We start from the raw sequence: 12,539 nt of genomic DNA, 5'->3' as shown, positions 1-12,539 counted from the left end.
GGGCATCACCAACTGCAATGAGAGGGCACGCATGAGCGTGTGGTGGCCCGGTCTGGAGAGAGAGCTCCAGGACCTGGTGACAAACTGCCCGGAATGCCTGCCAACCAGACCGACGCAGAGGAAGGAGCCTCTGATCACCACCGAGCTACCATCCAGGCCGTGGCAGAAGATCGCTGCAGACATATGTGAGTACGACAAACAGCATTATTTGGTTGTTATTGACTATTTTTCTCGTTACCTGGAGATCGCCCACCTGCCAGACCTGAGCAGCCATACCACCTGTGCCCGTCTGAAGAACATCTGGGGACGAGCTCTACACAGACAACGCAGGACAGTTTGTGATTAAAGAATTCAAAACCTTCTCTGAAACATATGACCACACTTCTAGTCCCCACTACCCTCAGTCCAACGGCGAGGCTGAGAGAGCTGTACAGACAGCTAAAAAGATCCTGTGGCAGGCTGACCCGTTCCTTGCTCTCATGAGCTACAGAGCAACACCCAGTCCCTCCAGGAAATCGCGATGTTGCGATCGCGGCGTTTTTCGCAACTTCAATGAATTCCCGCGAATTCTGCGCGAGAGCGCAACTTTAACCAATCACCGCGATTTCCCGCAACTTTGAACACTTTGAACCAATCCATGTTGCGCTGACTTCACTGACGTCGACAACTTCCTTTCAAAAAATAATACAATAAAAAATACAATTAAAAAAGTAACCTAGCAATCAGTCCCAGCACTTTACTCTGCATGTACAAAGTTGTAGGTGAAGGGGGGTGGAACTAATAAATACGAATGTAGGAAACGCCATGTTCTCATTGCGCGTCTGCTCGCATGGTCATAGGAGGGAAAATGTATGCCATTGCCTAGTCTGGCATAAGCATAACCAATAGACCTACATTTTAAAATGTGCTAGGCCTACATAAATATATAATTAACACTTCATGACAGTCATCTACATTACGCCAAGTATAGGGCTCCTACAACAAGATGTGTTTTTTTTCCTAAAGCGGTCCACCTGCTGGACCACTTTGGTGTTTGACTTGTGCGCGTACAGAAGGCAACATTTTCCCTCCGAATTGAGATGCGCAAATGTCTTGTCCACAACAAAGGAGTAATTTCCATCCTTCATTGTGAATGCTGCGTGCGTGCCTGGCCAATATAGTAATCTCTTTCGCGCAAATTGGGCTATGGCTGGATACGAGCACTGAAGGAACACTGGACATGAATAAAACCAGAGCGTTGGAAAGCTGTGGGACTAAGTTGGAAAACTACTTTCTGTGTCTCCCTCTCCTTCTCTCTTCCTTGCGCGATTGACTGTATTGATTGACAGCTGAGACCTCCGTTCTGCAGGCGACGTGGTGTTTTATAGATAACAATCTCGTCGTCTTTTATATTCACAAGAGCACCAAAATTAATATAATTTCTGAGCATTATTCAGCACGCACCCTTCACAACAGGAAATATGTGAAGTCCATCCTCGTTACATTGAATGCTGATCATCAGCCGTTAATTTAAAGCCGGCTGACGGCGCGGGAGAACAAAAAAAAAAACTATGCCTTCTTTCGAAAGCGACCCCTCCCTCTGCTTTTATTTGTGTTGCTTTTGACAAGCTTGAAAATTAAACGCAGACACAGGCAGGCTATGTGTAGCAGACGACTCACATTAACCAGGATTTCAGTCACAAGAGTTCCTGTCACGCACCCTCTTCAACTGGATGCAGAGCTCCACAGGTTTTTTCGCTTGTTTTTTTTTTTTGGTGGACATGCCTAATTCCGCCCGCCTACTTATAGGCCCAAGTGATAAGTAAGGGTTAACGTTCGGCGAGAAGGTCGCTACCGTGGAATAGCAGCACGACAGAGAGAATCTTTAGACCCCGACGTTGTTCTCTCTGAAGTGCTGCTATTCCACAAAGCGACCGACTCGCCGAACGTTAACCCGCTTATTATATGGATATACTTAAATGATTCACACATGGCGGGGACATTTCTTTAGGCCTATTTAATGTTAAGTTTATTATTGTGTTTCATGTCAAAGATTGTTGCTGCGCAAAACAAAACAGTGCCGTTGTGGAACACTGCTAGGCAACAGCTAGGTAGCCAGGACAACAGGTGTTGTCTATCACAGCAGCTGATTAGAGTCTTGTTGAAAAGTCGCTTTAGCAGTGAAAAGTCTTGTTGCCATTGACAGCGGTCTGATATAGACCAACCCGTCCGTTATCGAAAAATAACAGACGTGCGAACATTTGGGAGCCCCATTGAAATAAATGGAGCATTCAACCGATGACGTCACACCATATAATAACAGTTAATTATGTATCCACTGTTGAAGTCAGGAATGGATATTGACATGATACGAAGTTTGCATGCTAACTTGTATGTATTGTATGCTTTGAAACGGTAATGACATTTAAAACAGTCAAACGGCCATAAACAGCATTGTAATGAAGGGTGTCAATGGCAGCATGAAAGAGATGGAACTTTTCACGATGACATTCTGGCTAAAAACTCGCCCTGGCCGCTTCCCTGCTTTGCTTAAGGACCAAAATTATAATATAAAAATGGAAATAATATAAAATCACCAGAGGACTGGAATGTGGCAGTGTCCTTTACTTTCAAGGGGAAACACATTAAAAAGCGCAACAAAATCGCACCTTTCACTTCATGCCGCAACAAAATTGCAACAACACACAGCACGAAAAGGGGGATTTATGACAATGAACTCGTCCCTAATCGTCCACGGACTTGCCTAACTTTCGTCTGATTTTGAGCGCTTGAGAGAATCAAAATTAACAGTTTTGGTGACAGTGAACTCGCCCGGAAGCGAATCGCGAGCCGCGGGCAGGTCTCACAGCAGGGTGTTAATGGCCCAACGATTAGCGATTACCACATGAAAGGCAATGACAGCCAGCCCAGAACGCGGACTAGCCTTTCTCTTATTGGACGAAAAAGACACATGGCTCAAAGTAAAAGAGCTGCGCTATTGGTTAGCAGGGTCGGCAGCTACGACCTTCTATTGGTCACAATGATGCATTGGTCACGTTGGATTAATTTATGCAGACCGTATACAGTAGGTCCGTATAATTATGCAAAAATTATTATTAATATACCTAGATTGATTTTACTTAGTATATTCACATCATTATAGGCTGCACTGTGATGGGGCTTTAGCATGCATGCATGATGTGAATTTATTGATAAAATGAAAATGAATGAAATGAAAATGATTTTTTTAACGCTTTTAATATCACACCAAACAATGTACACACACTTTGACAAGAACCATGCAACTACACACATACCCTGCAAACAATATACTCTATATGCAGTGATTTACACAGCACTCAGGTCACAAATGTACAACTAGGAAACATTTCATTACCGACAGATTAGGTTTGGGCAGGCTGTCATAATGCTTTAGCGTATGTATCGCACGCTAGTGCATTCAGCGTGTTGGTGCGACGCATTTGGAATTTAAATCGTGCTCCTCAACGCACCAGTAAAGCGCTTTCATGCACTTTTGACACGTGACGAGGTTTGCGCAGTTTTCCCCGCCGTGTCGGCGATTTTGTTTTGTCACAGTGCATTTGTTACTAAACGCAAATATGCTTTGCTGTGCCCTAACCAAAACCACCCCTAAACCTAACCTGTCAGTGAAGTAATGTTTCTGCTGCTTTACTTTTGCCAAGAACAGCGAGATTAGGCGAATTTCTGCCTAAATTGTGCCTAAACCAAAACCATCCCTAAACCGAACCTGTCACAGGGCGTTGTGGAGCACGACTTAACTTGCGTATGCGCATTGCGTATTAGACACCCGCAATAGTGGGTTCAAATCAGCGTGTCATAGATACGCGTAGCCTATGCATGATGTTTGGGAAGGGCACAATTCATAAAACTCAGTAACATACAATGCTTTTTCAAAAAAAGGGTTCTATGTTCCCCGCTGCATCCAAGTAGACTGCTGCCACACTGCTAAGAGCAGGTTGTTGTTACACCTCTGACAGGTTAGGTTTAAGGATAGTTTTAGTCAGGGCACATACAAAAATGGATTTGAGTAAAAGTTGTCAATTCATAGTAAATACGTGGTAAATATGAAAGTAAGAGGAAAAAATAGTACAGGTACTGCCTTTTAATACAGACTATACAGGTATGTACAACATTATAAACATTGCTGTTGATTTCATGTTCTTCAGCCGCCAATCATGCCAGAAGGGTCTACTGAAGGTCTCTGGTCACTGTGTCCTCGTCATACTGCAACAGGCACTCAGTCTCACTTCTGGGAGCTGTAGAAACAACAAATAAATTAATACTTCACCATGCACCTCATATTGACATAGCAAATATATCAATAAGCAAGTCATATTGAGCCCAACAGGGATAATCTTACACTATTTTTGTCTTCTATAGTCTCATGCACTATGTCTCCCTGCCAGGATATGTAGGATGTAAGAAAATAAATCAAAACATAGCAATGCACAGCATTGACAACTTATCTATAAAGTAGCACACGTCATATTGCCAATGTAGGCCAGGGGTGGGGAACTATGTCTTGAGGGCCGTTTGCGACCCTTGAGGCCGTTTTATCTGGTCCCCGATATCATTTTTATGTTATTCAGCTTCACATAAAATGACATATTTTGTAAAGGAATATTAGAAAATACATTTGCAATACAATTAAGTTATATTCAGGGAAGCTGAAGAAGGTGGTGTTTGTTTAAATGTGGCTGCCTTCAATATAGGTCTAAAGTGAAGGGGAAAATCCTGGTTTGTGTTCATAGTACGGCCCTTGGAGGACTTTTACGGCCCCTCGGATGAATTTGAATTGGCCCTTCGAATGAGAAAGGTTCCCCACCACTGACGTAGGCTATAGGTTACGCTTACCCTCTTTCACTCCTCTGTGGAGAGACTGTGCTTATTTCAGGTTGGCTTCCAGACACGTCTGTAGCACAGCACACAGGATTGCAGGACACAGCATCCTGCAGGACACTACAAAAAACAAACAAACAAAACAAAAAAAACAAGGGGAATGAATAAATGACCTGCCCAGTTATTAAACAAATGAAAATTGATGTGCCAGAGCTGTGGTAAAAGTAACCTTGGGTCCAAATCATCTAGGCCTAGGGTGTGTGTGTGTGTGTGTGTGTTACGTGGCCCTATTTTTGCCATCCACTGTGTGCCATTTTTTTTCCCCATTCATTGTTTACACACCACTAATCACTTGATTGCATTTGCTCTGCCTTGTGATTGAGAAACTGTCTGCAGGTGTGCTGGTGGGAAGCCGCTGCGCTCATTGGCCGAGCTGGGGGATAAAACGCGCCAGCCCCGGTGTTCACTCTCTCTCTCGGCTCCGCTCTCGCTGCGCGTCGTACTGCGAAGCTGGTGGCAAACCAAACCATTCCCATCTTGTTTTTTTTCAAATTGCTGTCTTTTATTTTTAGCTTTAACTTTGAAATATTGTAAGGGTGAAGGTGGTGTTTTGTTTTTCTTTTTAATTATTGCGCACGAGGTAGGTGAAGTCAAGGAGGCAGGCAGCTCCGGAAGACTCACGTTCTTTTATTTCGAGGAGGGGAAGTTAGTTTTGCATTTTTGAGTTAGTTTTTACAATAGGGCTTTATTTTCTTCCTCTTTACCAGAATCTTTTTTGTTCTTCACTGCTGAACAGGCGTACGACGCCGTTTTTGTTATCTTGTGCGAAACAACAATTAAAACATTACATTTTTCTACCCCCCAGTCCTGTTTCACCTGGCATTTATGTTTCACTCCCAAATTTTATTCATGGGTTTGTAACATAAATGGGGGCTCGTCCGGGATGGAATTGTTTAATTAGTAATTAATTGATGTGATTTTAATAAATCACATTTTCCTCCCGTAATCGATAGGTCCGATTTTTTCGAGGTTTCTGCTGTAAGCGCTCCCCTACGGTGTGCGCTCTCTCTTTCCTCTCTGTCGGTCCTGTTTTTCTCAAATAGCCAGGTTTATTGATGGGTAAGTCTTTCAGTTTGTTTTGCCAACAGCTTCTTTGTTTTTCGCAACGATGTTTGACCTCGACGAGTTCATCAAAGCGCCCACGCAGGAGGGCCTGCTTAGTATTACTCGCGACGAATTGTTACGCGTTGCCGGTCATTACAAGGTAGAGGTACGTGGCAGCATACCTAAGGCTGAGTTGCAGGTGCACCTCATTGATGCACTGCATAGCAGCGGTGTATTTGGCGAAGTTGATAAGGTAATCCCCGAAACCCCGGCCACTCCCACAAAAAGCTCGCTTGAATGGAAACGTCTCGTGCTTAGGGAAAAGGAACTGGAGTGGGAACAAACCAAACTTCGCGAACAAAGAGAGCATGAAAAGGAGAAAGAAAGAGAGCAGCGTGAGCACGAGCTCCGCGTTAAAAAGATGGAACACGAACAAACGCTAGAATTAAAGGAACTGGATATTCGCAGTCGACAGGCTGGTACTTCCGCCAAGTCTGACTTTGATGTAGCTCGCAATATTAGAGTCGTCCCGCCGTTCAATGAAAAAGAAGTTGACAAGTTCTTTAGTCATTTTGAGCGTGTAGCCACAACTTTAAAATGGCCAGCTGAAGCGTGGACGATGGTCTTGCAGTGTGTTCTCACTGGTAAGGCACAGGAGGCTTATTCTTCCTTGCCGCTTAAAGATGCCTCTGATGTGAAGAAGGCGGTACTACAGATTTACTCTCTAGTCCCTGAGGCCTACAGACAAAAATACAGATCGTATCAAAAAACTGACTCGCTCACTTATGTGGAGTTCGTTAGAGAGAAGGAACTTCTTTTCGATCGTTGGTTACATGCTGAAAAGGTTACTACGTTTGATACATTGCGCAACCTAATGATCGTGGAAGATTTCACCAACAACCTGCCACAGGGCGTCGCTACCCACTTAAGTGAGCACAAAAAGTTAACACCGTCCCAAGCCGCCGAGTTGGCTGATGAATATGTGCTTGCTCACAAACGCGATTTCACAGCCAAAAGTGGCGCAAAATCAAGCGGATCTGTTAAAAGCCCGGTGTCTAGCCGTACTCGCACTCCTTCACCGCCTCAGGACAAGTTTAAGCGCAGATCATCATCTAAAAACCCAGTTCCGACATGCCTCCACTGTAAGAGAAAGGGCCATGTGATGGCAGACTGTTACAGATACAAGCGTAAAGACCAAACTAACCCCGCAAATCCGGTTAAAACCGAAACTGGTCTCTGTGTTGCCAATCTTAAAATGGACGAGATTAAGCAGTCAAAATTAAAGACTGAGAAACCTATCGCAAATAGGTCCTTTGCGCCGTTTATCTTGGATGGCACTGTCGCTTTACCTGGGGTGCCTGGCGAGCCTACGCCTATCAAAATATTGCGTGACACTGGAGCTTCGCAAAGCTTCGTATTGCAAGACGTGTTACCTTTTTGCGACAGTACACTAACAGGAGATAGCATCCTCGTTAGGGGAATTGAAATGGGCTACATTAATGTACCTTTACACAAGGTCGCTCTCTCGTCCGAACTTGTCACTGGGAATGTCGTTGTGGGAGTGCGCCCCAGTCTCCCCGTTGATGGTGTAGCCATGCTACTTGGAAACGACTTAGCCGGTGGAAAAGTTTTCCCGTGCCCAATTGTGTCTCCTAAATCTTCAGGTGATAATGATGAAATGTCCGCGGATTACCCTGAAGTTTTTCCATCCAGTGTTGTGACACGCGCCATGGCGCAGCGCGTAAAAGTTGATGATCCAGATGATGTGGTTGATCTCAGTGACACCTTCATTGCGCATCCGTCGACTGATGGTGTCCAGTTGCCTTGCGTTTCACCTTCGGTCTCGGCTAAATTGCCTCTTAATCGCGAGCAACTTATCAAAGAGCAAAAAGACGACCCCTCTCTCTCGCCACTGTTCTCCGAGGCCATGGCAAATAGTGATATTGGTCAACAAGGATATTATGTACAGGATGGCGTTTTGATGCGCAAGTGGCGACCCTTGGATGCCCCTGCGCATGATGCTTGGCATGTTGTGAATCAAATAGTCGTGCCAACCGCTTATAGAGACGAGATACTTAGTCTAGCTCATGATCACCACTTTGCGGGAAATCTGAGTGTCGAAAAGACTACAGACCGAATAACGGATAATTTTTACTGGCCAGGAATTAAACGTGATATCGCAAAGTTCTGTACGAGCTGTCATCCGTGTCAAGTGGCAGGGAAACCGAACCAGGTCATTCCGCCTGCCCCGTTGAAGCCGATCCCAGTGTCTTCGGAACCATTCGAGCACGTTATATTGGACTGCGTTGGCCCTCTGCCAAAAACCAAATCTGGAAACCAATATCTACTCACGATAATGTGTAGCCTAACGCGTTTCCCAGAGGCCGTTCCACTGAGAAAGATCACGGCACCCGTTATTGTGAAGGCGATGCTGAACTTCTTTTCGATGTTCGGTCTACCAAAACGGGTCCAAACGGACCAAGGAACAAACTTCATGTCCAGAGTGTTTAAACAAGTCATGCAACAGTTAGCAATTCAACACGTCACGTCGAGCAGTTACCACCCGCAGTCCCAAGGCGCTCTCGAGCGTTTTCACCAAACACGCAAAACGATGCTGAAAACCTACTGCCTTGAATTTCAGCGTGATTGGGACGAGGGGGTTCCAATGTCTCTCTTTGCTATACGCGAAGTGGTCCAGGAGAGCTTGGGGTTTAGTCCTGCAGAGCTCGTCTTTGGACACACTGTGCGTGGGCCATTGAAAATTCTGAAGGATGCATGGCTTACAGAATCGACTAACTACCATGATTTGACTGATTATGTGTCTAAGATGCGTTACAGGCTCCAGCGTGCATGTCAACTGGCCAAGGAAAACCTCGAAGTCGCTCAGGGGAAAATGAAGAAACGGTATGATCGAAAAGCTGTGTCTCGCCATTTTTCTCCTGGTGACAAGGTACTGGTTTTACTACCTGTTATGGGCTCTGCTTTACAAGCGCGTTATGCGGGGCCCTATCAAGTGGAGCGTAGAGTAGGTGACCTGAATTATGTGATTGCCACTCCTGATCGCCGAAAAGCCACACGCTTGTGCCACGTTAACAGGTTGAAGCCCTATCGCACTAGACACACACACTCTGACACACACGCAGCCACCTGTAGTGACAGTGACGGTAAGCGGGAGCTGTCCAAGGCACCTGGTGCTGAAATCGCCGCTGTAGCTGTTCCGCGCGCTGCCACTGTCCTCTCTGATCCGCCTCCTGATGTTCCTGGCCCTTCTGTTGAAGTCATTGAAGGGAGGCTTAAAAATTCTGAGATCTTGAATGACTTGTCCTCATATTTATCTCACCTTTCCGAGTCCGAGGCCACCGATTTAACGGCGCTGTTTGGTACACACGAGTCCCTGTTTTCTGACATCCCTCGCTGTACAACCGCTATAGTGCATGACATTGAAGTCGAGAACACGAAACCAATTCGGCAACATCCATACCGTGCAAACCCACTGAAGCGCGAAGTAATGAAGCAGGAAGTCAAGTTTATGCTTGAAAACAATATAGCTGAGACCAGTAATAGCCCATGGAGTTCGCCTTGTCTGCTAGTCCCAAAGCCTGACGGCACATTCAGGTTTTGCACTGACTTTAGGCGCGTTAACGCAGTGACTAAGCCAGACAGTTACCCGTTGCCTCGCATGGATGACTGCGTTGACCGCCTTGGTATGGCCAATCATGTAAGCAAGTTAGATCTCCTCAAGGGATATTGGCAAGTTCCTTTAACCGAGCGTGGCAAAGAAATCTCAGCATTCGTTACACCAGACCATTTCCTGCAGTATGTCTGTATGCCCTTTGGTCTTCGAAACGCACCCGCTACCTTCCAACGGTTAATCAATAATGTGTTGGATGGAGTGTCTAATTGCGAAGCCTATCTTGATGATTTGATCGTGTACAGCGCCACCTGGCGGTCACACATGGAACACTTGGCTACTGTGTTTGACCGGCTGTCAAAAGCCAACCTGACCGTTAATTTAGCAAAGTGTGTCTTTGGCCAGGCAACGGTTGTGTACCTCGGAAAAGTTGTGGGGCGTGGGGAGGTTCGTCCGGTCCACTCCAAAGTGGAAGCAATTCTGAATTTCCCTGCTCCCACTACCAGACGTGAATTGCGCAGATTTCTCGGAATGGTGGGATACTATAGGTCATTCTGTAAGAACTTCTCCACAGTCGCTGCCCCTCTTACTGACATGCTTAGTACCAAACGCGTGTTTAAGTGGGGAGACGCCTGTCAAGCGGCGTTCGAAGGCGTTAAAGCGCTGCTCACCACTGCTCCCGTTTTGGCCGCTCCAAACTTTAGCCTACCATTTACCGTAGCTGTCGATGCAAGTGACTTAGGCGCAGGGGCTGTCTTGTCCCAAAAGGGTACCGATGGTCTAGACCACCCTGTTGGATTTTTCTCGCGAAAGTTCAATAATTACCAACGCGCTTATTCAACCATTGAGAAAGAAGCGCTTGCGCTCGTGCTGGTGCTCCAGCACTTTGAGGTCTACGTAGGCGGAGCGGCGACTGTGACTGTGTTTACGGACCACAATCCTTTAACCTTTCTTCACCGCATGTGCAACAGCAACCAACGATTAATGCGTTGGTGCCTTGTCCTTCAAGGTTATAATTTAGACATCAAGCACATCCGTGGTCGGGATAATGTTGTTGCCGACGCTTTATCCCGTGCGTAAACTGTTACAAATAAGTTGTCGGGTAAGCTAGTGGTATGTATCAGGTATTGTATAGGTTTACTATTGTAGTAAATGTGTGGTATTGAATTTACATGATGGCTCATGTACATGTAAAATGTAACTGTTGAGCGTTTTGTTTTTAGTTACTACAATACTGCATTGTAGAGTTGGTTATATTTACCGCCAACTTATTTCTTTAAGGGTGGGGGTGTTACGTGGCCCTATTTTTGCCATCCACTGTGTGACATTTTTTGCCATTCATTGTATACTTCCACTAATCACTTGATTGCATTTGCTCTGTCTTGTGATTGAGAAACTGTCTGCAGGTGTGCTGGTGGGAAGCCGCTGCGCTCATTGGCCGAGCTGGGGGATAAAACGCGCCAGCCCCGGTGTTCACTCTCTCTCTCGGCTCCGCTCTCGCTGCGCGTCGTACTGCGAAGCTGGTGGCAAACCAAACCATTCCCATCTTGTTTTTTTTCAAATTGCTGTCTTTTATTTTTAGCTTTAACTTTGAAATATTGTAAGGGTGAAGGTGGTGTTTTGTTTTTCTTTCTAATTATTGCGCACGAGGTAGGTGAAGTCAAGGAGGCAGGGCAGCTCCGGAAGACTCACGTTCTTTTATTTCGAGGAGGGGAAGTTAGTTTTGCATTTTTGAGTTAGTTTTTACAATAGGGCTTTATTTTCTTCCTCTTTACCAGAATCTTTTTTGTTCTTCACTGCTGAACAGGCGTACGACGCCGTTTTTGTTATCTTGTGCGAAACAACAATTAAAACATTACATTTTTCTACCCCCCAGTCCTGTTTCACCTGGCATTTATGTTTCACTCCCAAATTTTATTCATGGGTTTGTAACAGTGTGTGTGGTAAATCCAGTGTGCACATTATTCAGATATGAGAATTAATTCATTCATTCATTTTAACTGACATCAGTACATACCCATATCAGTGCCATTTCACCCTGCCAAGACACTGGACCTGGGTCTATTGGAGCTCTCTGCTCAGGGTGTCCTCGCCATACTGCAGCAGGCACTCTGTTTCTATAGTTCCTAGAAGCGAGACAAATAAATAAATAAATACTTCACCATGCACCTCATATTGACATAGCAAATATGTCAATAAGCAAGACCTATTGAGCCCAACAGGGATAATCTTACACTATATCAGTTTTCTGTGGTCTCTTGTAAGATTGGCCCATCACCATTCTGCAGGACACTACCGTCTCCCTGCCAGGATCTGTAGGATGTAAGAAAATGAATCAAAGCATAGCAATGCACAGCATTGACAACTTATCTATAAAGTAGCACAAGTCATATTGACAATGTAGGCCAGGGGTGGGGAACCTATGTCTCTAGGGCCGTTTGCGACCCTTGAGGCATTTTTATCTGGCCCCCCGATATAATTTTAATGCGATTCAGCTTCACATGAAATATACATATTTTGTAAAGGAATCTTAGAAAATACATTTGCAAAACAATTAAGTTATATTCAGGGAACCTGAAGAAGGTGGTGTTTGTTTAAATGTGGCTGCCTTCAATATAGGCCTAAAGTGAAAGGGAAAATCCTGGTTTGTGTTCATAGTACGGCCCTTGGAGGACTTTTACGGCCCCTCGGATGAATTTGAAGTGGCCCTTCGAATGAGAAACGTTCCCCGACCCTGACGTAGGCTATAGGTTAAGCTTACCCTCTTTCACTCTTCTGTGGTGAGACTGTGCCCATTTTGGGTTGACCTCCACACGTGTCTGTAGCACAGCACACAGGATTGCAGGACACAGCATCCTGCAGGACACTTCAAAAAACAAGGGGAACGAATAAATGACCTGTGAAAACATGGCAAATAGAATAACCCATTAACCTTGGGTCCTAA

The 12,539-nt window shown here is 45.2% G+C and overlaps 2 long non-coding RNA genes across 2 annotated transcripts; both read right to left on the bottom strand.

Moving 5' to 3' along the window:
• Nucleotides 1-4,108: 4,108 nt before the first annotated feature.
• On the bottom strand, nt 4,109-4,929 carry LOC134444638 (uncharacterized). Its single transcript, XR_010034049.1, has 2 exons — nt 4,876-4,929; nt 4,109-4,277 (listed from the first exon to the last, which is right to left on the bottom strand). It is a non-coding gene; the product is annotated as an uncharacterized LOC134444638 (long non-coding RNA).
• A 6,614-nt stretch (nt 4,930-11,543) lies between these two features.
• LOC134444642 (uncharacterized) lies at nt 11,544-12,407 on the bottom strand. Its single transcript, XR_010034050.1, has 3 exons — nt 12,357-12,407; nt 11,830-11,908; nt 11,544-11,721 (listed from the first exon to the last, which is right to left on the bottom strand). It is a non-coding gene; the product is annotated as an uncharacterized LOC134444642 (long non-coding RNA).
• Nucleotides 12,408-12,539: the final 132 nt, after the last annotated feature.

This window comes from Engraulis encrasicolus, unplaced genomic scaffold, assembly GCF_034702125.1.
Source record: "Engraulis encrasicolus isolate BLACKSEA-1 unplaced genomic scaffold, IST_EnEncr_1.0 scaffold_63_np1212, whole genome shotgun sequence".
NCBI lineage: Eukaryota > Metazoa > Chordata > Actinopteri > Clupeiformes > Engraulidae > Engraulis > Engraulis encrasicolus.
Note: the sequence above shows the minus strand (reverse complement) of the source record. Positions and strands in the feature narration are given on the sequence as shown.